This window comes from Oncorhynchus mykiss, chromosome 2 (genome assembly GCF_013265735.2).
Source record: "Oncorhynchus mykiss isolate Arlee chromosome 2, USDA_OmykA_1.1, whole genome shotgun sequence".
NCBI lineage: Eukaryota > Metazoa > Chordata > Actinopteri > Salmoniformes > Salmonidae > Oncorhynchus > Oncorhynchus mykiss.
The window spans coordinates 56,857,724-56,881,412 of NC_048566.1; the positions used below are offsets into that span (position 1 = coordinate 56,857,724).

At 43.0% G+C, this 23,689-nt stretch overlaps 1 protein-coding gene across 4 annotated transcripts in view; it reads left to right on the top strand.

Annotated features, from left to right (window-relative positions):
- Positions 1 to 11,357: 11,357 nt before the first annotated feature.
- Positions 11,358 to 23,689, top strand: part of LOC110492317 (transcription factor SOX-6) — a 158,698-nt gene continuing 146,366 nt past the window's right edge. For 2 of the 4 annotated variants that reach the window (XM_036951218.1, XM_036951247.1), the window contains exon 1: positions 12,305 to 12,629. The gene's annotated coding sequence lies outside the window, so the exon portion shown is untranslated. Of the gene's footprint in view, positions 11,653 to 12,304; positions 12,630 to 12,674; positions 13,364 to 23,689 lie in introns of those variants that run through there. The other 2 variants (XM_036951228.1, XM_036951237.1) reach the window with 2 other exon arrangements.

Here is a 23,689-nt window from a genome sequence, read left to right on the forward strand (position 1 = left end):
ACTCCAACACCATCATTGATTTTGCTGATGACACAACAGTGGTAGGCCTGATCACCGACAACAATGAGACAGCCTACAGGGAAGAGGTCAGAGACCTGGCAGTGTGGTGCCAGGACAACAACCTCTCTCTCAATGTGAGAAAGTCAAAGTAGCTGATTGCGGACTATAGGAAAAGGAGGGCCAAACAGACCCCCATTAGCATTGACGGGGCTGAAGTGGAGCAGGTCGAAAGTTTCAAGTTCCTTGGTATCCACATCACCAACAAACTATCCTGGTCCAAAAACACCAAGACAGTCGTGAAGAGGGCACGACAACACCTTTTCCCCCTCAGGAGACTGAAAAGAGTTGGCATGGGTCCCAGATCCTCAAGGTTCTACAGCTGCACCACCTGGTATGGCAACTGCTCAGCATCTGACCTTAAGGTGCTACAGAGGGTAGTGCGTACAGCCCAGTACATCAAAGGGGCCAAGCTTCCTGACATTCAGGACCTATATACAAGACGGTGTCATAAGAAGGCCCAAAAAATGTATTGTCAAAGACTCCAGTCACCCAAGTCATTGATTATTCTCTTTGCTACGGTAAAGGAGCCAAGTCTAGGACCAAAAGGCTCCTTGACACCTTCTACCCCAAGCCATAAGACTGCGGAACAATTAATCAAATGGCCGTCCGGACTATTAACATTGATACCACTCCCTCCCCCCCCTTGTTTTTTTGATTTGATAAGAATGTCTACTAAAGGACCAAAATGTAAATGTATATGTGAAAATTAACATGTGAAAATCACCATACCAAAATTAACTGGAAAGCACACACTATTATTATTGGCCTTGTTTTGGGGTCATGTCTAGATGGGATACAGTTTAACCTTATTCGTCTAACCTGCTACGTTAATTCTCCTAGTCTGAGCTACAGACAGCAGTGATCAACAAGTGGCTTATTTGATCAAATTTAAATGTCACAATGATTAGGTTGTTACGAGTGAGTTATGAGAAAAAAAGAACACAGAATGGGCCTGTTGTCCACACGGGTATCTGTTCTCTCATTGGCTAGAATCGTCCCACCTGATCTCGCCTCCTCCCGACTGCCTTCCCTTTTTTTAAGACTTTTATTTTCATTGTTAGAGTGGCCACTACAGTATCTGGTCAATATAACGGATGATCTGCGCTGCAGGACAGCAGTGATCGACACGCGGGAGCGAAGGACACTGTGCCCCAGCACAGCTGTTGTGTTGTCAGCTTGCCAGCTTGCAGCTCAAACTCTCCCCATTGAGCAGTAGACTGTATCACGGTGACATCCAGATGGTTTCAACCAATATTACAAGTTCTTTCTGTGGGATTAAACAAATTGGCCACGTAGCTACCACAAGCGACGTGATACTGCTGCCCTACCCCCCTACTAAAGTTAATGCTGGCTAGCTTGCAACAACAGTAGCTTACAACACCGTTGCACTGGTCATTCGCACAGCTTGTTGTTACGTTAGCTGATTGGCATGTGACAGTGACATGCAGACCAATTGGTGACCAATACTAAAAGTCGCCTATCGTATTAGACATCACTTACTAAATGCCAAGCTACTGTTGTTGCAAGCTAGCCAGCATTAACTTTAACAGGGGGGTAGCCTAGTTATTATGCCCAGTCTGTTGCAAAATGTTTCATAAATGGAAGCAAACGAAACCGGAAGGGACCTACCTAAATTTACACCCCTGGGAACGGCTCATCAGGAAGACTAACTGAACCAAATTCAAACGTTTCCACTCGACTCTCAGCTGCGTGACATATGTCATCAATTTGGGCACCAGGTGTGTCCGTTTCGCCTCTCCCGGTCTGGACCAACCAAATTCGGTCTTGTTTGGGGCCGGAGCACATTTGAATAATAGCCAGTGGGCAGAATAATACCCAAACATGCAAAGAAGGATATTACATTTTTCTACCTTTGTGTACCTATTCAGGATACATCACCATGAAGAGAATGACATTCATAATTATGCATTTCTGTATAGTACAGATCAAGGATTCATGGTGTCATTCTGTTACGGGTTTTGATCCACTTCACTTACAGTAGTTCAATAACCAAAATAAATGTTTTTAAACTCAAGGTGTTATATCATAACAGACACCTCATTCTTTCTGCAGACATTTTTTAAGCTGAGTTCTGAGTAGATATTCAAGTGTGGTCACAAAAAACAGGGACATTTTATTTATTCTGTTACCAAACTTGCACTGCTCCTCAAGTAAGTGTTTCAAAAATACCCACGCTACAGGTGCGCAACGTACAGAGACGACAAACGTGTTTAAACTAACCAGGCTTCTCACCACATAGAACCCCCCCCCCCCCCCCCCCCCCCTCAATAATTCTCTGCGGCACAACCCCAATACAACACACTAGGTTCATTCTCTGATCCTAATCCTATGATTGGATGGACAACATGTCAGTTCACACTGCAAAAGCTTTGATTGGTTGGAGGTCGTCCTCCGGAAGTGGTCATAATTACCATGTAGGTCTATGGAAGGGGGTGAGGCCTACAAGCCTCCTAGGTTTTGTATTGAAGTCAATGTAGCCAGAGGAAAACGGAAGCTAGCTGTCCTCCGGCTACACCATGGTGCTACCCCAGAAAGTGTTGTTGAAGGTACTATAGACCTTCATTGCAAACAGTGTGTTTTAATCAATTATTTTGTGACTTATGAATATATTTAGTATAGTTTTTAATGAAATTTCACTGAGGAGTATAATCCTCCCCTTCCTCCTCTGAGGAGCCTCCACTGGTGGAATTCCCCTGCTACTTGAGCAGAGCATGGGTTGGGCCTCACGCGAATCAAAAAAAGTAATTACTAGTATTATTTTTTATTTATAATGCCGTGCTCATGAGGCCCTTTGATGTGAGGCCTGATGGTAAGTGCACGCTTTCTCAACATGACAATGGTTGAAGAGGATCAAGGCATGTTTGATCCATCTACATGTTTTTTTCCCGGCACATTATTGTAGGGAAAACTTCAATTTTTATGACTCTTGTCATAAATTATTCTCTTTTCTGGCCATGAACAGCTACGATCTCATTGGATTGGTGAGCTTTAGAGAACAGCCATCCTGCACCTTGTTAAATAATGCATTGATCTGCAATCTTTTGCATAACTTTTTCATAGCGTTAACTCTGTCATACTATTTTCTGCTCCGCCGCACAGTGGTTTTCGGCTGATGGTGCATAACACATCTGAGTGGTATGACAGCTGTCCTCGTGAGCTCTCAAGATGACTTTAAACCTCACGGCGATAGAAAGATACGTGTTTTTTTTGCCACAGCATCCACTAGCTAAGAATAATGACTTCCAGGTGTGTGCAGCTTGCCTTGGTGCTAAGCTGGTGTTGAGTGGCAGTGTTGGTCGTGATTGCTATGTCCTGCTCAACCTGGGACAAAGTGCTGTTAACCAAGCCACTGCAGGACTGTTTTGTGACCCTACAACTGTTGAAGGATCTAATGCGTTTTATGCCGAAGGAAAAGGTACTGTTCTCCCGCCCTCGCATCTGCTCCGGTTATGGATGCATCTGCTCCGGTTATGGATGCATCTGCTCCGGTTATGGATGCATGTGGCTCCGGTTATGGATGCATGTGCTCCGGTTATGGATGCATCTGCTCCGGTTATGGATGCATCTGCTCCGGTTATGGATGCATGTTGCTCCGGTTATGGATGCATCTGCTCCGGTTATGGATGCATCTGCTCCGGTTATGGATGCATGTGCTCCGGTTATGGATGCATGTGCTCCGGTTATGGATGCATGTGGCTCCGGTTATGGATGCATCTGCTCCGGTTATGGATGCATCTGCTCCGGTTATGGATGCATGTGGCTCCGGTTATGGATGCATCTGCTCCGGTTATGGATGCATCTGCTCCGGTTATGGATGCATGTGCTCCGGTTATGGATGCATCTGCTCCGGTTATGGATGCATGTGGCTCCGGTTATGGATGCATGTGCTCCGGTTATGGATGCATCTGCTCCGGTTATGGATGCATGTGCTCCGGTTATGGATGCATGTGCTCCGGTTATGGATGCATCTGCTCCGGTTATGGATGCATCTGCTCCGGTTATGGATGCATGTGGCTCCGGTTATGGATGCATGTGCTCCGGTTATGGATGCATCTGCTCCGGTTATGGATGCATGTGGCTCCGGTTATGGATGCATGTGGCTCCGGTTATGGATGCATCTGCTCCGGTTATGGATGCATGTGGCTCCGGTTATGGATGCATCTGCTCCGGTTATGGATGCATCTGCTCCGGTTATGGATGCATCTGCTCCGGTTATGGATGCATCTGCTCCGGTTATGGATGCATGTGCTCCGGTTATGGATGCATCTGCTCCGGTTATGGATGCATGTGGCTCCGGTTATGGATGCATGTGCTCCGGTTATGGATGCATCTGCTCCGGTTATGGATGCATCTGCTCCGGTTATGGATGCATCTGCTCCGGTTATGGATGCATGTGGCTCCGGTTATGGATGCATCTGCTCCGGTTATGGATGCATGTGGCTCCGGTTATGGATGCATGTGCTCCGGTTATGGATGCATCTGCTCCGGTTATGGATGCATCTGCTCCGGTTATGGATGCATCTGCTCCGGTTATGGATGCATCTGCTCCGGTTATGGATGCATCTGCTCCGGTTATGGATGCATCTGCTCCGGTTATGGATGCATCTGCTCCGGTTATGGATGCATCTGCTCCGGTTATGGATGCATCTGCTCCGGTTATGGATGCATCTGCTCCGGTTATGGATGCATGTGGCTCCGGTTATGGATGCATCTGCTCCGGTTATGGATGCATCTGCTCCGGTTATGGATGCATGTGGCTCCGGTTATGGATGCATCTGCTCCGGTTATGGATGCATGTGGCTCCGGTTATGGATGCATGTGCTCCGGTTATGGATGCATCTGCTCCGGTTATGGATGCATCTGCTCCGGTTATGGATGCATCTGCTCCGGTTATGGATGCATGTGCTCCGGTTATGGATGCATGTGGCTCCGGTTATGGATGCATCTGCTCCGGTTATGGATGCATGTGGCTCCGGTTATGGATGCATGTGGCTCCGGTTATGGATGCATGTGCTCCGGTTATGGATGCATCTGCTCCGGTTATGGATGCATCTGCTCCGGTTATGGATGCATCTGCTCCGGTTATGGATGCATCTGCTCCGGTTATGGATGCATCTGCTCCGGTTATGGATGCATGTGCTCCGGTTATGGATGCATCTGCTCCGGTTATGGATGCATCTGCTCCGGTTATGGATGCATCTGCTCCGGTTATGGATGCATGTGGCTCCGGTTATGGATGCATGTGGCTCCGGTTATGGATGCATGTGGCTCCGGTTATGGATGCATCTGCTCCGGTTATGGATGCATGTGCTCCGGTTATGGATGCATGTGGCTCCGGTTATGGATGCATGTGCTCCGGTTATGGATGCATGTGGCTCCGGTTATGGATGCATGTGCTCCGGTTATGGATGCATGTGGCTCCGGTTATGGATGCATGTGCTCCGGTTATGGATGCATGTGCTCCGGTTATGGATGCATGTGCTCCGGTTATGGATGCATGTGCTCCGGTTATGGATGCATGTGCTCCGGTTATGGATGCATGTGCTCCGGTTATGGATGCATGTGCAAAGTGGCTCGCAGAGGTGGTAAGAGCTGTGGTAAGCGAGCTGTGGTAAGTAAGAGCTGTGGTAAGCCAAGTAAACAACCACCATGCCTGTAGCACTGTAGCCTTCTACCTCTGCATGTTTGTAATGCAGCTGCTGCCACCTCTATACTACTACAAGAGCAAACTATGTCCTTTCACTTGTCTCAGCAATGGAGTATCCAGCATGTCACATTGCTGGTGTTGCTCATGTTGCCTCAATGCATCAACCCTGTTGTCTGTATACTCCGCAACGATGTGGTGAAGAATGCACTGTTCCGTCTCAACAAAAGCAGGTGCAGACGGCATTTCAAAAAAGGCAGGTGCAGGCGACATTTAGGAGGAGAAAGATTGGGAAGAGGAGACCGCTTGGGAGGAGGGGATTGTTTGGGACGAGTGGAGAATTCGGGAGGAAAGGAGCGATGCCTCTGGGAGAGAGAGGAGAACCACAGAGGGATGGCGTGGGGTTGGATGAAAGCAGGAAAGTGTAACCGGACCCCTCTGTCCCTCCATTTTTCCCTGCCTCAAATTGAGGTGTGATTTAGTAATTTTGCAGAGTCAGAGGAAAGTGTCTCATAGTATATTGCATAGATGCCGTGTCTGTCACGTCTCTCGTCAGAATGAGGATCGGACCAAAGCCCAGCGTGGTAGGTGTTCATGATTCTTTATTACTCAAAACACTCAAACAAAATAACAAAGAGAAAAATGAACCGTTCATGAACCGTTCTGTAAGGCAAATCAACTATACAGAAAACTACCCACTAAAAACCAGGTTAGAAAAAGGCTGCCTAAGTATGATTCCCAATCAGAGACAACGATAGACAGTTGCCTCTGATTGGGAACCACACTCGGCCAAAAACAAAGAAATAGAAAACATAGAAATAAAGAAACTAGAATGCCCACCCTAGTCACACCCTGGCCTAACCAAAATAGAGAATAAAAGCCTCTCTATGGCCAGAGCGTGACAGTATCTGACAGATCTGGCATGAGAGATTAGTTAAACTCTTAAATTGGTTAGGGTGAAAATTTGTTTCTGGAATCATTTAAATAATACATTTTTGTAAGATATTTTCGACATTTAGAAAACCTTGTATTTGTTTTACTTGATTACCTCTGCCTTTCTTAAGTGTTTGTGATTGAACAATTTCACGTAACATATTGATTGGTGTCATTCCACAAATAGAGTGCTTTTTGGGTTGTTTTGTAAAGAAATTATATTTATTTAATCTAAGTTTAACCTTCTGTCATGAAGTGCACATTTAACTTCATAACAAACATGTTTTCCCATCTCAAGAGGTTAAATGAAGACAAATGACTATAAAAGTTGAGTGTTGATGGTAATAGGTTTGACGATTGGAAGCTTGTTGTATGCAACAGTAGTAGTGCAGTAGTAGTGCTAATCACATTAAATAAGTAATTTACAATAATTTATACAAAATAAATAAATAATTTCTTCAGAGAACTTCATCAAAGCAAAAAAATAATTAGGGCTTTGCAATGGGGGAAACTTGGCAAAATCATGTAATGAGACAAACATGACGAGGTACATGCCAAAATGTGGATTTTCGGGGGGGGGGGGGGGGGGGGGGGGGAATCATTTATTTTAATGAAAACATTTTTAACATGGTTTAGTTAGAGCAGATTTATTTGATCCAAATGCCAACTTGAGTGTTTGATCAAAATGTAAACTCATAATGTCTGAGGGACATAAAAGGAACTCAATTTGTGAAACAACCCATTGAGTGAAATGTTTCATTAGTAACATGTTTGAAATGTGCTTCTCTGTTGTTATAATACTTTACCACTTGCCATTACTTTTATACTTTACCACTTTATTTTTTTTATTTTATTAAATCCCGAAGCTCCAGCTTTTAAACTGTTTGTACAAAATTCACTTCACATACTGACTTCCACCAATCACCCCTTCCAGTTTCCTGCAGGGGCAGGACTTCCTTCTCCAACACACCTTAAGTAGCCTCACCTGCTTCTAATCAAGGCAGCTGGGATATGCACGGATGATGGCGGAAACGGATGTTATGTTTGAAACCGACGATGCTTTGTGTGAAGATGAGAGCACAGAGTGAGAATGAGTGTGGTTACAGTGGTGAAAAGGAAAGAAAATGAGAAGTAAAGGTGTAGTGAAATCCAAGCCTAGTCTAGTTTTTAGTTAGTGAGGGTTTTGGCCCAATGCTACCTGGGAGATCTGTTGGACATCTCAAGGAAAATCTGGGATGCGTCGGAGGAAAATGTGGCGTCGGTGAGAGTAACAAGAAGTGCTCTTATTTAGATTTTTTTTTTGTGTCTGCGGAGCAGAGGAATATAGCTTAGCGCCTGAAAAATAAATCGGAGTGTAAAATTTTGTGTATGGATTTTCAAAGCAGGGCACCTATCAAGGGGTGGCAAGTAGCCTAGTGGTTAGAGCGTTGGGCCAGTAACCGAATGGTTTCTAGATCGAATCCCAGAGCTGGCAAGGTAAAAATCTGTCATTCTGCCCCTGAACAAGGCACTGTTCCTGGGCCGTCATTTTAAATAAGAAATTGTTCTTAACTGACTTGCCTAGTTAAATAAAGGTTAAATTAAATAAATTAAATAATTCAAGGGGGTTATCTCTGGGGTGGCTCATGGAGTACAGTGCATTCAGGAAGTATTCAGACTCCTTAACTTTTTCCAGATTTTGTTATGTTACAGCCCTCTAAAAATGTATTTAAATATATATATATATATATATATATATATATATATATATATTCTCTCAACAATGTTCTTAAATGGAAGAAGTTTGGAACCAACAAAACCAACCTTCTCGGGAGAGAAGGGCCTTGGTCAGGGCGGTGACCAAGAACCTGATGGCCACTCTGACAGAGCTCTAGAGTTCCTCTGTGGAGATGGGAGAATCTTCCAGAAGGACAGCCTTCTATGCAGCACTACCAATCAGGCCTTTATGGTAGAGTGGCCAGACAGAAGCCACTCCTCAGTAAAAGGCACATGACAGCCCACTTGGAGATTGCCAAAAGGCACCAAGCGTCACGCCTGACCATGAGAAACGAGCTTCTCTGGTCTGATGAAACCAAGATTGAACTCTTTGGCCTGAATGCCAAGCGTCACCTCTGGAGGAAACCTGGCACAATCCCTACAGTGAATTATGGTGGTGGTGGCAACAGCATCATGCTGTGGGGATGTTTTTCAGCAGCAGGGACTGGGAGACTAGTCAGGATCGAGGCAAAGATTAACGGAGCAAAGTACAGAGAGATCCTTGATGAAAACCTGCTCCAGAGTGCTCAGGACCTCAGACTGGGGTGAAAGTTTACCTTCCAACAGGGCAATGACCCTAAGCACACAGCCAAGACAACACAGGAGTGGCTTCGGGACAAGTCTCTGAATGTCCTTGAGTGGTCCAGGCTGAGCCCGGACTTGAACCCGATCAAACATTTCTGGAGAGACCTGAAAATAGCTGTGCAGCAACGCACCCCATCCAACCTGACAGAGCTTGAGAGGATATGCAGAGAAGAATGGGAGAAACTCCCCAAACACAGGTGTACCCAAGAAGACCCGAGGCTGTAATCGCTTCCAAAGATGTTTCAACAAAGTACTGAGTAAAGGGTCTGAATATATATGTAAATGTGATATTTCCGTTTTTTATTTGTAATAAATTTGCTAAAAATCTAAACTTGTTTTTGCTTTGTCATTATGGGGTATTGTGTGTAGATTGAGGGGGGGGGGGGGGGACTATTGAATTAATTTAAAATAACCTAACAAAATGTGGAAAAAGTAAAGGGGTCTGAATACTGTGTAACAGTCAGATGTTAGCGTGTCTTGGGGCTATGATATTTGTGCGTCTGTAACTTTTTCACTAATCATTATTCACAATTCATTCAGGATTATCTGTAATCATGGTAGCATCCACATTAATGTAGAAGTGTTTGAAACATGTGCTATGCTTATTTACAATAAAAGTGACTTCAAAATTACACAACACATTATTGACCCTTCATTTCTATTGGGCACAAAATAATCTCAAACACATCCAAAACTAAAACACAAATGAATCCAACTAATTTGTAGTCACAAGCTTGATGTATTCATTCTGTGCTATGAATATGGGACGAAATTCTTAACATTGTACTACTTTAATACACATGAAGAATGACAATGAAGAAAAAAAAAATACTTGAACTGACACGTGAATTTGTCCCAATACTTGTGGTCTCCTTAAATGGGGGGACTATGTACAAAAAATGCTAGAATTTCTACATGGTTCACCCGATATGGATGAAAATACCCTCAATTTAAAGCTGACAGTCGGGGCTTTAACCTCATAGTCATATCATTTCAAATCCAAAGTGTGGAGTACAAAGCCAAAACCACAAAACGTGTCACTGACCCAATACTTTGAGCTCACTGTATATTTGGTCATGGTTATTTTCAAGCCTGTCACGCCTAATCCCGCTCCCTCTCCAGCGCTCGATTTCGCAGGACCACCGCTGCGGAGCCAGGCACCGCCAATCAGAATGAATTTTTCTCCAAAAAAGAGCTTCATTACAAACAGAAATGCTCCTTAGTTTCATCAGCTGTCCGGGTGGCTGGTCTCAGACAAGGATATGGGTTAAGGTTAGGCTTTAGGGTACGGGGCGTCCCAAGGATTCCAGATTGCACTGACCGTTTTGATACATCACCCAAAAGTGTGCGTTACTGGCAGTCAGTGATCGTAGACACTCTGGTGAGTTTGAGCTGAGCTGTCTACGTTTACCACAGGGTGGCGTAAGAGGAACTGCATTTTTGTCTGCAATTTTACCAGGCATATCTTTAAAAGGCACTCATATTTAAAGTTTCAACTCCAAAATGTCCCTATCAATAGTCTAGTCAATCCATCATCTTTGAAGGAAATAAATAACCCATGTCTCGTATTTTAAGATGGGATTGAATAGGTTGACAACCAAAAAGCCTACATGTCCGTTTTTAATAGGCTACAATTAATTTTCCAATTTATACGAATATCAAATTCATATAAATTCGATAATTGCTCATAGGCTATAGGCTGATTTACAAAAGCTTTGATCGTGAACATGCATGTATTTTGGCATGTTTATCTTATTCGTTAAGATACATAGTTCTGAAATGTTACTCATTTAGAATATAGCCAAACATTTAATCATGCAATAGCCCTTTCATTCTATTAAAATAGGGATATAATTATTCAACAGACATTTAAGAAACAATGTCGTCGACATGTCATGATATTCTTAATGCTTGATAGAATGAAATTTTCATCCAAAAGTGAAACGCCTTCATTTGTTTATCTTTTATAAACAGCGTCATACAAACTAATTAATTAAACAAGTCACCCGGGAACCAATATTTATTTTAGATAGCCACTCAACGAATGTGTGCCATGAAAGGCATTGACATTGGTTGCATTGACGTTGCTAAAGTGGTGGTAGTCTGATTTCCTTGCCAAGTCGTTTCGTTTTTATAAGAAGCAGATTATACACTTCGCATATTAAAAATAACCAAAATGAAAACTTGTTTTACTGAAAGCAAACGAGTTATGCCCTGTGGTCGTTGTATTTTGAAGCAAACAAGTGATCATTATCATTATGTAAATACCAATAGACCAATTTATTAAACGTGACACACTATCTCTCGCTCTCTCTCGATCCTTCTCAATGCTTTCATTCTCAGTTTCTCTCGTTGCATCCCATTAGGGAGAATGAGTACTCTCCGTGCACGACAACAGTGAACACTCACTCACTTCGCCTCACTTTCAAATGGTTGCACGATGGGAAATGCTTAAAATAGTTAAGGGTAGCCAAGATTGACTAGTTTAACAAAGTTACCAAAGAGCCTCTCAAGCGAACCTCACTTCGCGCACCAGAGTGTTAAAGTGGCCCATGGCCACACAAGTTGCCTGTATTGCTTTCTCCACTGATACAGACAACATTGTCCTTTGATAATACAACGTGATGCCCACAGACTGGATACACCAAGCCAAGGTAAGAATAGCCCTATTGCTATATCCCAACATTTATATGAATGTGGTGCTTTGTCTGGCCGTGGCTGTGTGTTGCTTCCCAGTAGAAAGCCAATGTGTAGCTTAAGTCCCTGCATCATAGGTTATTAAGAGGTTATTAACGTTTTGCCATTGAGATTGATAGGCTACTATGCCTACACTTACATGTTATTATGAAAGGGAAAATGTCAAATGGGGCGAGTTTGGTCAGTGAACAAATCACACGTAGCCTGATGATTTGCAACATACATACGCCTATTGTATTTGTCATTTGCATATAACATTTACAAAATATTGTGCCTACGTTGTGTTTCAGACTGAACTACTTTGCTAAACTAAGTGTTGTCAAATGCTTATTGTAAAACGATGTCTGTAGCTTAAAGTGATATCATTCCGTGCAAGCTGGTTTATGTCAGCACGTTTCACTGTAATAGGCCCACAATCCGTTTAATACAAGTCGTTTTTTCTGCATTCCCCGTTAACTTTGTGAGCGAGCCCCGCAGCTTGAAAATAGCTGCCCGGTGGTATTGCAAGCTATTGTAACAGGACGTAGTTTCATGTTTGTCCACATAGTGGTAGCCGGCTACTATTCATCGAAACGACGTGCGCTTTTCTGGCCACAGGGCCACCACCTCAACTGTAAATGCCGAGCCTTTCGGAGTTTGTTCACTGTGCGCTCGGTTGACTTCGGCGCCATGTCCAAATCAGAATGAATTTGATTCAGTTGTAATCAACTGGAAAATGGGAATATTGTCGACGCTGCCGAGTAGGGGATGTCTCTCTCACAAGTTTACTCTCTCTCGGGTCATGGAAACTGACCTTAAAAGAATGCGTGGTGAGTCATAAATTAAAATAGACGTAACCATTCGTTCTAAAACGGTTCCATTGGGAGACAATACAGAAGAAACAAGACGTTGGTCCCAGCGAGAACACGGTGCGAAGCAAGGGGAACTTCTTGAAGTAAGTTGTTCTCAATTGGAATTCTGATTGCCTAGGCTATAGCCGACATTGAACATTTACATTTTTTTCGTGAACGTTTTCAAGTTGAAAACAGCATGTTAGCGTAGCCTATAGACTAGAATACTTGTCTCTATATCTTTTATTTTGACTTAGGCTGTTGTTTTAGATGATTGCCAAGGCAATACCTATTATGGTGGACAATTACGAAATGTCATTTAATTGATTGTCATATGAGCGTAGCGATTTAGGAGGAGCGTTTATTTAGCCATGCTTCACACACTTCGACTGACATTTAGAACTGTACGTTCTGCCTTGCACTTAACAGTATGGACTTTTTGTAGGCTATCTTGTGAAAGAGTGAACGTTTCTTTGAGGTTTCGTGCGGTGAACTTAATGATACGTTTACTTGTCAGTGTATAGGAGGACAAGGCGCACTGAAGCATCATAGCCTTTCTGGAAAAGCGAGATAGGTCATCACTTTAGGGAGTTTCCCACATTTACACGCACACACGTTCTCAGATAATGCATCTCGGAGTGCTGCACGCCCGGTGATAACGTTTTGAAAGAGAGCCCTCGCACGCACTGGCGATCGAAATGAATTCACGTGCCAGTGATGCGGTTTTAAAACAACTAAAAATGTAATTAACTGGATTGTGGTAATATCCGGATCAATGCCACACATATGTATTTATTTTTGATCCCTCTAACTTGTTGACACTGAGAGTGACATCCAGGTAAGAAGGATACGCAACGTTCCACCCCATTTTTCTTCTAATTAACCTAGCATATAATTGAAATGCAGCAGCCTCATTGCTATTTGGACACATTTCAAATCCATGATCTCGAATTTAAATAGTGCCTATATTCTTCAGCTTAAGTTTAATTGTCTGTGCTCTCTAGCTAGCCAATAGAGAAGCACATTCCCGTTGTAAGCGAGAGTGTCTGTTTGAAAAACAATACGAGGACGGGACCCTTCGCTGGGGTGAAGTTGATCTCGTATGCCAATTTGTTTTGAGCAGGTGCTGTGGGTTAAAGTTCCCTCATAAGGTAAAGTGGCATTAGAGTGCAGTCCACGTTCAAATGGCAGACTTATAAATAGGCTGCCAATTCAGCACATTGTCCCGGGACGTGCTAACATACAGTCGCGGCGCACCTGTAGCTCGCCTGGATTTAGTTATGGACCCGTTCATTTGTCGTTTCAGCGCACAAATACCGCCTCCCGCATCGTTCACACTAAACCTTTACAGTATATAGCCTATTAATTATGTCAGTCCCATCAAACACGTTCATATAGGTTAGCCTTCTAAGTGCCCCCAAGTGTAGGCTAACATGTCCAACTATTTAGGCCTATTAAAACACAGAGCTAATATGATAAAAACCTTCAAGAAGTAATACAAAAAAACCACAATGAACCTTGCATTGAGAAAACTGTGACTCATTGTCATTTGATAATTAGGCTATGATTAGCACCAGGCCTGGAATTTCTTGATTTTAGGGGCAAGGCCATTTTCCAAACATAGGCAATTTATTTGATTTGATTGATTTGAAAACCGAAAAACGTACATAAATAGTTATCCTACATGTCAAAGTGTAGGTGATAGACATTGGCTACAGCCTGAAAATAAATGTTATAATAACCCATTCTTGAAAATATTGCATGTGCAAGAGCTAAACCTTACCTCATGGTATATTTAAGCAATAATGAGACTTTTAATTGTATATACAGTACCAGTCAAAAGTTTGGACATACCTACTTATTCAAGGGTATTTTCTTTATTTTGTACTATTTTCTACGTTGTAGAATAATAGTGAATACATCACAACTATGAAATAACACATATGGAATCATGTAGTAACCCAAAAGTGTTTAAAAAATCTAAATCTATTTTATATTTGAGATTCTTCAAAGTAGCCACCCTTTGCCTTGATGACAGCTTTGCACATTCTTGGCATTCTCTCAACCAGCTTCACCTGGAATGCTTTTCCAACAGTCTTGAAGGAGTTCCCACATATGCTGAGCACTTGTTGATGTCTTTTCCTTCACTCTGCAGTCCAACTCATCCCAAACCATCTCAATTGGGTAGAGGTTTGGTGATTGTGGAGGTCAGGTCATCTGATGCAGCACTCCATCACTCTCCTTCTTGGTATAATAGCTCTTACACAGCCTGGAGGTGTGATTTGGTGGAGGAGGTGTCCTGTTGAAGAACAAATTATAGTCCCACTAAACGCAATCCATATGGGATGGCGTATCGCTGCAGAATGCTGTGGTAGCCATGCTAGTTAAGTGTGCCTTGAATGTTAGATATATCACAACAGTGTCACCAGCAAAGCACCCCCACACCATCACCCCTCCTCCTCCATGCTTCATGGTGAGAACCACACATTCAGAGATCATCCGTTCACCTACTCTGCGTCTCACAAAGACACGGCAGTTGGAACCAAAAATCTAAAATCTGGACTCATCAGACCAAAGGATAGATTTCCACCTGTCTGATGTCCATTGCTCGTGTTTCTTTGCCCAAGCAAGTCATTTCTTCTTATTGGTATCCTTTAGTAGTGGTTATTTTGCAGCAGTTCGACCATGAAGGCCTGATTCATGTAGTCTCCTCTGAACAGTTGATGTTGAGATGTGTCTGTTACTTGAACTCTGTGAAGCATTTATTTGGGCGGCAATTTCTGAGGCTGGTAACTCTAATAAACTTATCCTCTGCAGCAGAGGTAACTCTGCGTCTTCATTTCCTGTGGCGGTCCCCATGTGAGCCAGTTTCATCATAGCACTTGATAGTTTTTTCGACTGCACTTGAAGAAAGTTCTTAAAATTTTCCAGATTGACTGACCTCCGTGTCTGAAAGTAATGATTGACTGTCGTTTCTCTTTGCTTATTTGAGCGGTTCTTGACGTAATATGGACAGGGTCTTTTACCAAATAGGGCTTTATTCTGTATACCACCCCTACCTTGTCACAACACAACTGATTGGCTCAAACGTATTAAGAAGGAAAGAAATTACACAAATGAACTTTAAACAAGGCACACCTATTAATTGAAATGCATTCCACCTCATGAAGCTGGTTGAGAGAATGCCAAGAGTCTGCAAAGCTGTCATCAAGGCAACGGGTTGCTACTTTGAAGAATCTCAAATATATTTTGATTTGTTAACATCTTATGGGCTACCGTCCCACCTGGCCAACATCCGGTGAAATTGCAGAGCGCGAATTTCAAATTACAGAAATATAAATATTTAACATTCATGAAAATACAAGTATTATACATCAAAATAAGCTTAACTTCTTGTTAATCCAGCCGCTGTGTCAGATTTCAAAAAGGCTTTACGGCGAAAGCACACCATGCGATTATCTGAGGACAGCGCCCCGCATACAAAAACATGAAAAACATTTTTCAACCAGGCAGGTGCGACACGGAAGTCAGAAATAGCGATATAATAAATGCCTTACCTTTGAAAATCTTTTGGTGTTGGCACTCCGAAAGGTCCCAGTTACATCACAAATGGTCCTTTTGTTTTATAAAGTCCTTCTTTATATCTATAAAAACTCAGTTTAGCTGGCGCGCTTCATTCAATAATCCACCGGTTTCCCTCCATCAAAATGCATACAAAATGAATCCCAAACGTTACCAATAAACTTATCCAAACAAGTCAAACAACGTTTATAATCAAACCTCAGGTACTCTAATATGTAAATAAACAATACAATTTAAGACGGAGAATAGTATGTTTATAACCGGAGATAAATAACAAAGAACCTGCTTTCACCCACGTGCATGGAAACACTACAGCCAAAATGGGAGCCACTTAGAAAAACTACAATTTCTAGCTAATTTTTCCATAAACCAGCCTGAAAACATTTCTAAAGACATCTAGTGGAAGCCCTAGGAACTGTAATCTGGGAGGACTTCGCCTCATAATAAACATGAAAGCCATTGGAAACAGTGGAAGGCCAATTTTTTATTTTTTTTAATGGTTTGTCCTCGGGTTTTCGCCTGCCATATCAGTTCTGTTATACTCACAGACATCATTTTACAAACTTTAGAGTGTTTCTATCCAAATCTACCAATTATATGCATATCCTAGCTTCTGGGCCTGAGTAACAGGCAGTTAACTTTGGGCACGCTTTTCATCCAGACGTGAAAATACTGCCCCCTACCCAAGAGAGGTTAAACATTTTTTTGGTTACTACATGATTCCATATGTGTTATTTCATAGTTTTGATGTCTTCCCTATTATTCTACAATGTAGAAAATAGTAAAAATAAAGAAAATCCCTTGAATGAGTAGGGGGGGGGGGGGGGGCGCGTGGCGTGGTTACACCTAGTCTGCGGTTGTGAGGCTGGTTGGACGTACTGCCAAATTCTCTAAAACGATGTTGGAGGTGGCTTATGGTAGAGAATGATCATTCAATTCTCTGGCAACAGCTCTGGTGGACATTCCTGCAGTCAGCATGCCAATTTCATGCTTCCTCAAAACTTGAGACATCTGTGGCATTGTGTTGTGTGTCAAAACTGCACATTTTAGAGTGGCCTTTTATTGTCCCCAGCGCAAATTGCATCTGTATAATAATCAGCTTCTTGATATGCCACGCCTGCCAGGTGGATGGATTATCTTGACAAATAATAAAATGCTCACCAACAGGTATGTTAACAATTTTGTGCACAAAATTTGAGAGAAATAAGCTTTTTGTGCTTATGGAAAATGTGCGTGTGTCTGTGTGTATGTGTGTACAGGTCATGTGTGTGTGTATGTAAATATATATATATAGATAACTTAAGATGCAATTTGGTTTGTGATTGTGTAGATAATATCATATAAAACAACGGCTATTATATATATTTTTTAGATTCTCTGCACTTGGCCTTCAATACACTTTGCTTTTCAGCATTTTTTCAGCAGAATATATCAGAACTTCAAAATAATTGAAACAGTTTCTGAAGTTCAATCTATAGTGCTAAGTGACTTGTACATTTTTAAGGCTCAAGTGGTCTTTTAAGAAAATATATGATAAATGCTGATGTCAAATGAGTTGCTATTGGCAGCAGAGTGAAAGAGTAGATCCTGTTAGCTTTCTCTTTCATCTAGGGTGACATTCTCTTGGCAATAGGAAAAGGGGCAAACGGTTGCAGGCGACTTACAGGTGAGGGTGTTTGACAGCTGAGAGAGAGAGGGGGAGAGAGTGAGTGTGAGTTATGGACTACTTAGAGATTGGTACAATTGGCTGCACTCATTAGCAGCTTGCCTGCAGCCTTGCTGATGGTTATAACCATGGTAATAACATAGAAATGGCCACAGGTGTATTTCATTAAGACACAATAGTTTTCATAGTGACTAAAACACATGTGTTAATGAATACATATTTATTAATGTTGCTAGTTTTTTCATCCTTATTCTGACCCTGTTTTTTTTGTTGTCATTTTCTTTGGCTTATCCTTATTTGATTAAGCGCATGCTGCTTCTAAACACTATACATTTATTATATTTGTATTACTTAAATTACGTCCACATTTGCACTTTTTCCCTCTGCGTGTTGTTTTGAGATTAAAGGTGTCATTCAGAAAGCTTGATTCTTGTTAGTGACAGAGCCAGAAAGTCATAATTATTGGTTGTTGATCTCTTTCAAAAGGACACCAGCACCCAAATTGGACATGTGTTGTACAAACAGACATTAAACATTTAGCCGTAAGTATTTCTCTCCATCTCGTAAGTACATATTAGCCAGCCTATACTTATCTGCGGCTGTACGACACACCCAAATTGCAGTCTTGCTGCTGAAAAAGAAAGGATGAAGCTCTAGTGAATGAGCACTTGAAGTACAGTGGCATATGCCTGTACCTTCTTTAACCACAATGCCAGTTGAGGGTGGATTGAATTGCTTTCTATTTTCCCTCCACCATATAACCTTGGAACCCGATTTCCCATTTTGCCAGTTTTATTTTTCCTGCTCACTTTCAATGGCTGTAATGACCCATACTTTTTGTGGGTGCTGCTCTTCAGAAGTAGGATCTTAATTTGATCATTCCGTTGCAGGAGAACTTTCTGCAATGGAGGAAATGTAAAAATTGTAGTGTATTTGAGGTTTATTAAAAGAGAGAGCTTTGTATTAGAGGTTAATCGATTATGATATTTCAACGCCGATATGATACCAATTATTGGAGGACCAAAATAAGTCGATACCGATTAATCGGATGATTTATATATATATTTTTAACTATGACTAATTACAGCAATACTGAATGAACAATGAACCCTTTAATTTTAACTTAATGTAATACATAAATAAAATCAATTTAGTCTCAAATGAATAATGAAACATGCTCAATTTGGTTTAAATAATGCAAAAACACATTGTTGGAGAAGAAAGTAAAAGTGCAATATGTGCCATGTAAAAAAAGCTAACGTTTAAGTTCCTTGCTCAGAACAGGAGAACGTATGAAATGTTGGTGGTTCCTTTTAACATGAGTCTTCAATATTCCCAGTTAAGAAGTTTTAGGTTGTAGTTATTATAGGAATTATGACGCTTCAACTATTTCTCTCTACACCATATGTATTTCATATACCTTTGACTATTGGATGTTCTTATTGGCACTTTAGTATTGCCAGCCTAATCTCGGGAGTTGATAGGCTTGAAGTCATAAACAGCGCTGTGCTTCAAGCATTGCTGAGAGCTGCTCGCAAACGCAGTAAAGTGCTGTTTGAATGAATGCTTACGAGCCTGCTGCTGCCTACCACCGCTCAGTCAAACTGCTCTATCAAATATCAAATCATATACTTAATTATAATAAGCACACAGAAATATGAGCCTTTGGTCATTAATATGGTCAAATTTGGAAACTATCATTTCGAAAACATAACGTTTATTCTTTCAGTGAAATACGGAACCATTAATCATAGCTAAAGTTGTGGCCGGCTGCAACAGAGCCTGGACTCTAACCAGGATCTCTAGTGGCACAGCTAGCAATGCGATGCAGTGCCTTAGACCACTGCACCACTCGGGAGGCCCGGATAACCTGCTTTTTAAGTACACCGACCTTGCTGAGTACACCAACCAGTATACCGACCAGGAAAAAGTGTGAACTTACATCTAAGTACACCGACCAGGCAAACCCAATCTGTTTTAATATAGCAAAGCTGTCGGTGAGTCGGGCGGCGTTGATCTGTCCCAATCCAACAGACAGATGTTAAACTCAACTCCCCGGCCCATAGGAATCTGGACACTCGCAAGGCGTAGGAGATTGGGGAGGCAGTCTGGCCACCCTTCATCTATCCGAGAAGAGCCGATCCAACTATCAAACAGCTTTGCCCTGCTTGAGAAGGACCTACCAGCCCCCAGGAGTCAGCACGGATCCTGGGTGTATACCAACAGCCGGCTGCCGCCCAGTGGCCCCCTCCCCCACGAGCACGACAGTTCAGCAGGTTGGTGACTCAAAACAGAAGGGTCTCGGGCCATCCTCCACCTTCCTGGGGTTTCCGACGCCATCCTCTGTAGCTGGCGCGAAAAGTCAGGCTAGCCTGGCTTGAATCCTCCATCCCCCCCTGCCCGAGGCAGTCCCAAACCGCTCCCCCTCTTCGTTCCCCATCGGATTCCATCATGACCACCAATCATTGTGGGCAGATCAATGGTGAGAGATTTTAGCCTGCCTACGGTCTGTAGACCGACCAAGGTCCACTGTCACCCAGGAGCCGGTGTCCATGACAGGAACTCCCTCTTCTGGCCAACTACTCCAATATTGACACCATCGTCACTCACGTAGGTTTTAACGACCTTCGTTTTAGGCAGTCTGAGGACTACAAAAAAAATGTCAACAACCTGCTAGCACAGGGAAGATAATTATCTCTGGCCCCCTCCCGTGCTACTGATAGGGTTTGGAACTTTTCAGCCGACCCGTTGCACTAAACGAGTACCTGAAGGAATTTTGCAACGACAGGAATGTCTCTTTTTGTGACAACTTTTATTTGCTGTGGGAGCATCCAGCACTTTTTAAAAAAGAGATTGGATTCACCCTAACCACAGGGATTCCCAGATTATTTCCAGTAATATCGCAAACTGTTTTTGAGATTGACATACAGGGTCTGGTAGTTCTCCAGTTCTCTCTGTCAGAATATGCAACAGAGGACTTGGAAAGCATATTAACTCCTGTAGAAATGGCACTGTAGTTATTATGAGTAACCTAATTTATGTTCCTTTAACTCCACCTTCTGGTGAGTTTATACAAACTGTCATCTCCTACTATTCTGATAGATTAGAGACGGTCAGAAAACGTGGTAGTAACGTTAATAATTAGTTTGTTATTCCATTGGTTACCTCGAGGCATCCTTATAACGAACGTGACAGAAGATCCCACCACAAAAAGACCAAGCAGCGTGTTCAAGAGGAGTGGACATCCTGGGCTTGGGTGAAAGATGAGTGGAGGACATCCTGGACCTGGGAAGAGGTAATGGCAGGGGACAAGACCCTGCCATGGAAGCAGGTGGAGATAGCGCAGGAGGAACGGCGATGATACGAGAGGACACGGCTAGCACGGAAACCCGAGAGGCAGCTCCCCACATTTTTTCTGGGGGGCACACGGGGAGATTGGCAGAGTCAGGGGTTAGACCTGAGCCAACTCCCCGTGCTTACTGTGGTGAGCGTGTGACTGGTCAGACACCGTGTTACGCAGTGATGCGCACGGTGTCTCCAGTTCGCATTCATAGCCCGGTGCCCTCTATTCCAGCTCCTCGCATTTTCCGGGCTAGAATGGGCATCCAGCCGGGATGGATGGTGCCGGCTCAGCGCTCCTGGTCTCCAGTACACCTCCTTGGACCAGGATATCCTGCGCCGGCTCTGCGTACTGTGTCTCCGGTGCGTCTGCACAACCCAGTGCGTCCTGTGCTAGCGCCCCGCACTTCCTGGGCTCAAGTGAGCATCCAGCCAGGACGCATTGTGCCAGCACTATGCTCCAGATCTCCAATGCGCCTCCACAGTCCAGTACGTCCTATGCCTGCTCCCCGCACTCGCCCTGAGGTGTGTGTCACAAGCCCGGTACCACCTGTACTGGTCCCACGCACCAGGCCTCCAGTGCGCCTCCAGAGTCCAGTATGTCCTGTGCCTCCTCCCCACACTTGCCATGAGGTTCGTGTCTTCAGCCCTTCAGCCATTTCCCTTTGGTGTTTGTGGGATCTTGTTCTATGTTTAGTTGCCTGTCTGCACTATTCGTATAGCTTCACGTTTCGTTTTGTTATTTTGTTAGTTTGTTCAGCGTTTCATTCTGTAAATAAATAAGAATGTACGCATACCACGCTGCACCTTGGTCCAATCCTTATAACGAACGTGACAGGCGACTTTTGGTCTTTTGAGCATCATGCTATACTGTTTAAATGTCATCCACCAGTGCTGGCCAGAACCCTGTATAGGCCATCAAAGCACTTCCCCACTTTCTTTACTGATTTCTCTGAACTATTGTCTATTGTCCTTGAGAACTATGATAAAATCATTCTATTGGGCGATTTTAATATTCATGTTGACAAAGAGACGGACTTCAAGGCTATTGAATTTATTACTTTTTGAGCTCTATGGACTTTATCCAACATGTTACCGGGCCCATCCATAACCGCAGCCATACTTTGGACCTGGTTATTACCAAGGGGATTTCTATTGACATACAGTGGGGCAAAAAAGTATTTAGTCAGCCACCAATTGTGCAAGTTCTCCCACTTAAAATGATGAGAGAGGCCTGTAATGTTCATCATAGGTACACTTCAACTATGACAGACAAAATGAGAAGAGACAATCCAGAAAATCACATTGTAGGATTTTTAATGAATTTATTTGCAAATTATGGTGGAAAATAAGTATTTGGTCAATAACAAAAGTTTATCTCAATACTTTGTTATATACCCTTTGTTGGCAATGACAGAGGTCAAACATTTTCTGTAAGTCTTCACAAGCTTTTAACACACTGTTGCTGGTATTTTGGCCCATTCCTCCATGCAGATCTCCTCTAGAGCAGTGATGTTTTGGGGCTGTTGCTGGGCAACACAGACTTTCAACTCCCTCCAAAGATTTTCTATGGGGTTGAGATCTGGAGACTGGCTAGGCCACTCCAGGACCTTGAAATGCTTCTTACGAAGCCACTCCTTTTTTTTGCCCGGGCGGTGTGTTTGGGATCATTGTCATGCTGAAAGACCCAGCCACGTTTCATCTTCAATGCCCTTGCTGATGGAAGGAGGTTTTCACTTAAAATCCCACGATACATGGCCCCATTCATTCTTTCCTTTACACGGATCAGTCGTCCTGGTCTCTTTACAGAAAAACAGCCCCAAAGCATGATGTTTCCACCCCCATGCTTCACAGTAGGTATGGTGTTCTTTGGATGCAACTCAGCATTCTTTGTCCTCCAAACACGACAAGTTGAGTTTTTACCAAAAAGTTATATTTTGGATTCATCTGACCATATGACATTCTCCCAATCTTCTTCTGGATCATCCAAATGCTCTCTAGCAAACTTCAGACGGGCCTGGACATGTCCTGGCTTAAGCAGGGGGACACGTCTGGCACTGCAGGATTTGAGTCCCTGGTGGCATGGTGTGTTACTGATGGTAGGCTTTGTTACTTTGGTCCCAGCTCTCTGCAGGTCATTCACTAGGTCCCCCCGTGTGGTTCTGGGATTTTTGCTCACCATTTTTGTGCTCATTTTGACCACACGGGGTGAGATCTTGCGTGGGGCCCCAGATCGAGGGAGATTATCAGTGGTCTTGTATGTCTTCCATTTCCTAATAATTGCTCCCACAGTTGATTTCTTCAAACCAAGCTGCTTACCTATTGCAGATTCAGTCTTCCCAGCCTGGTGCAGGTCTACAATTTTGTTTCTGGTGTCCTTTGACAGCTCTTTGGTCTTGGCCATAGTGGAGTTTGGAGTGTGACTGTTTGAGGTTGTGGACAGGTGTCTTTTATACTGATAACAAGTTCAAACAGGTGCCATAATACAGGTAACGAGTGGAGGACAGATTTGCCTCTTAAAGAAGAAATTACAGGTCTGTGAGAGCCAGAAATCTTGCTTGTTTGTAAGTGACCAAA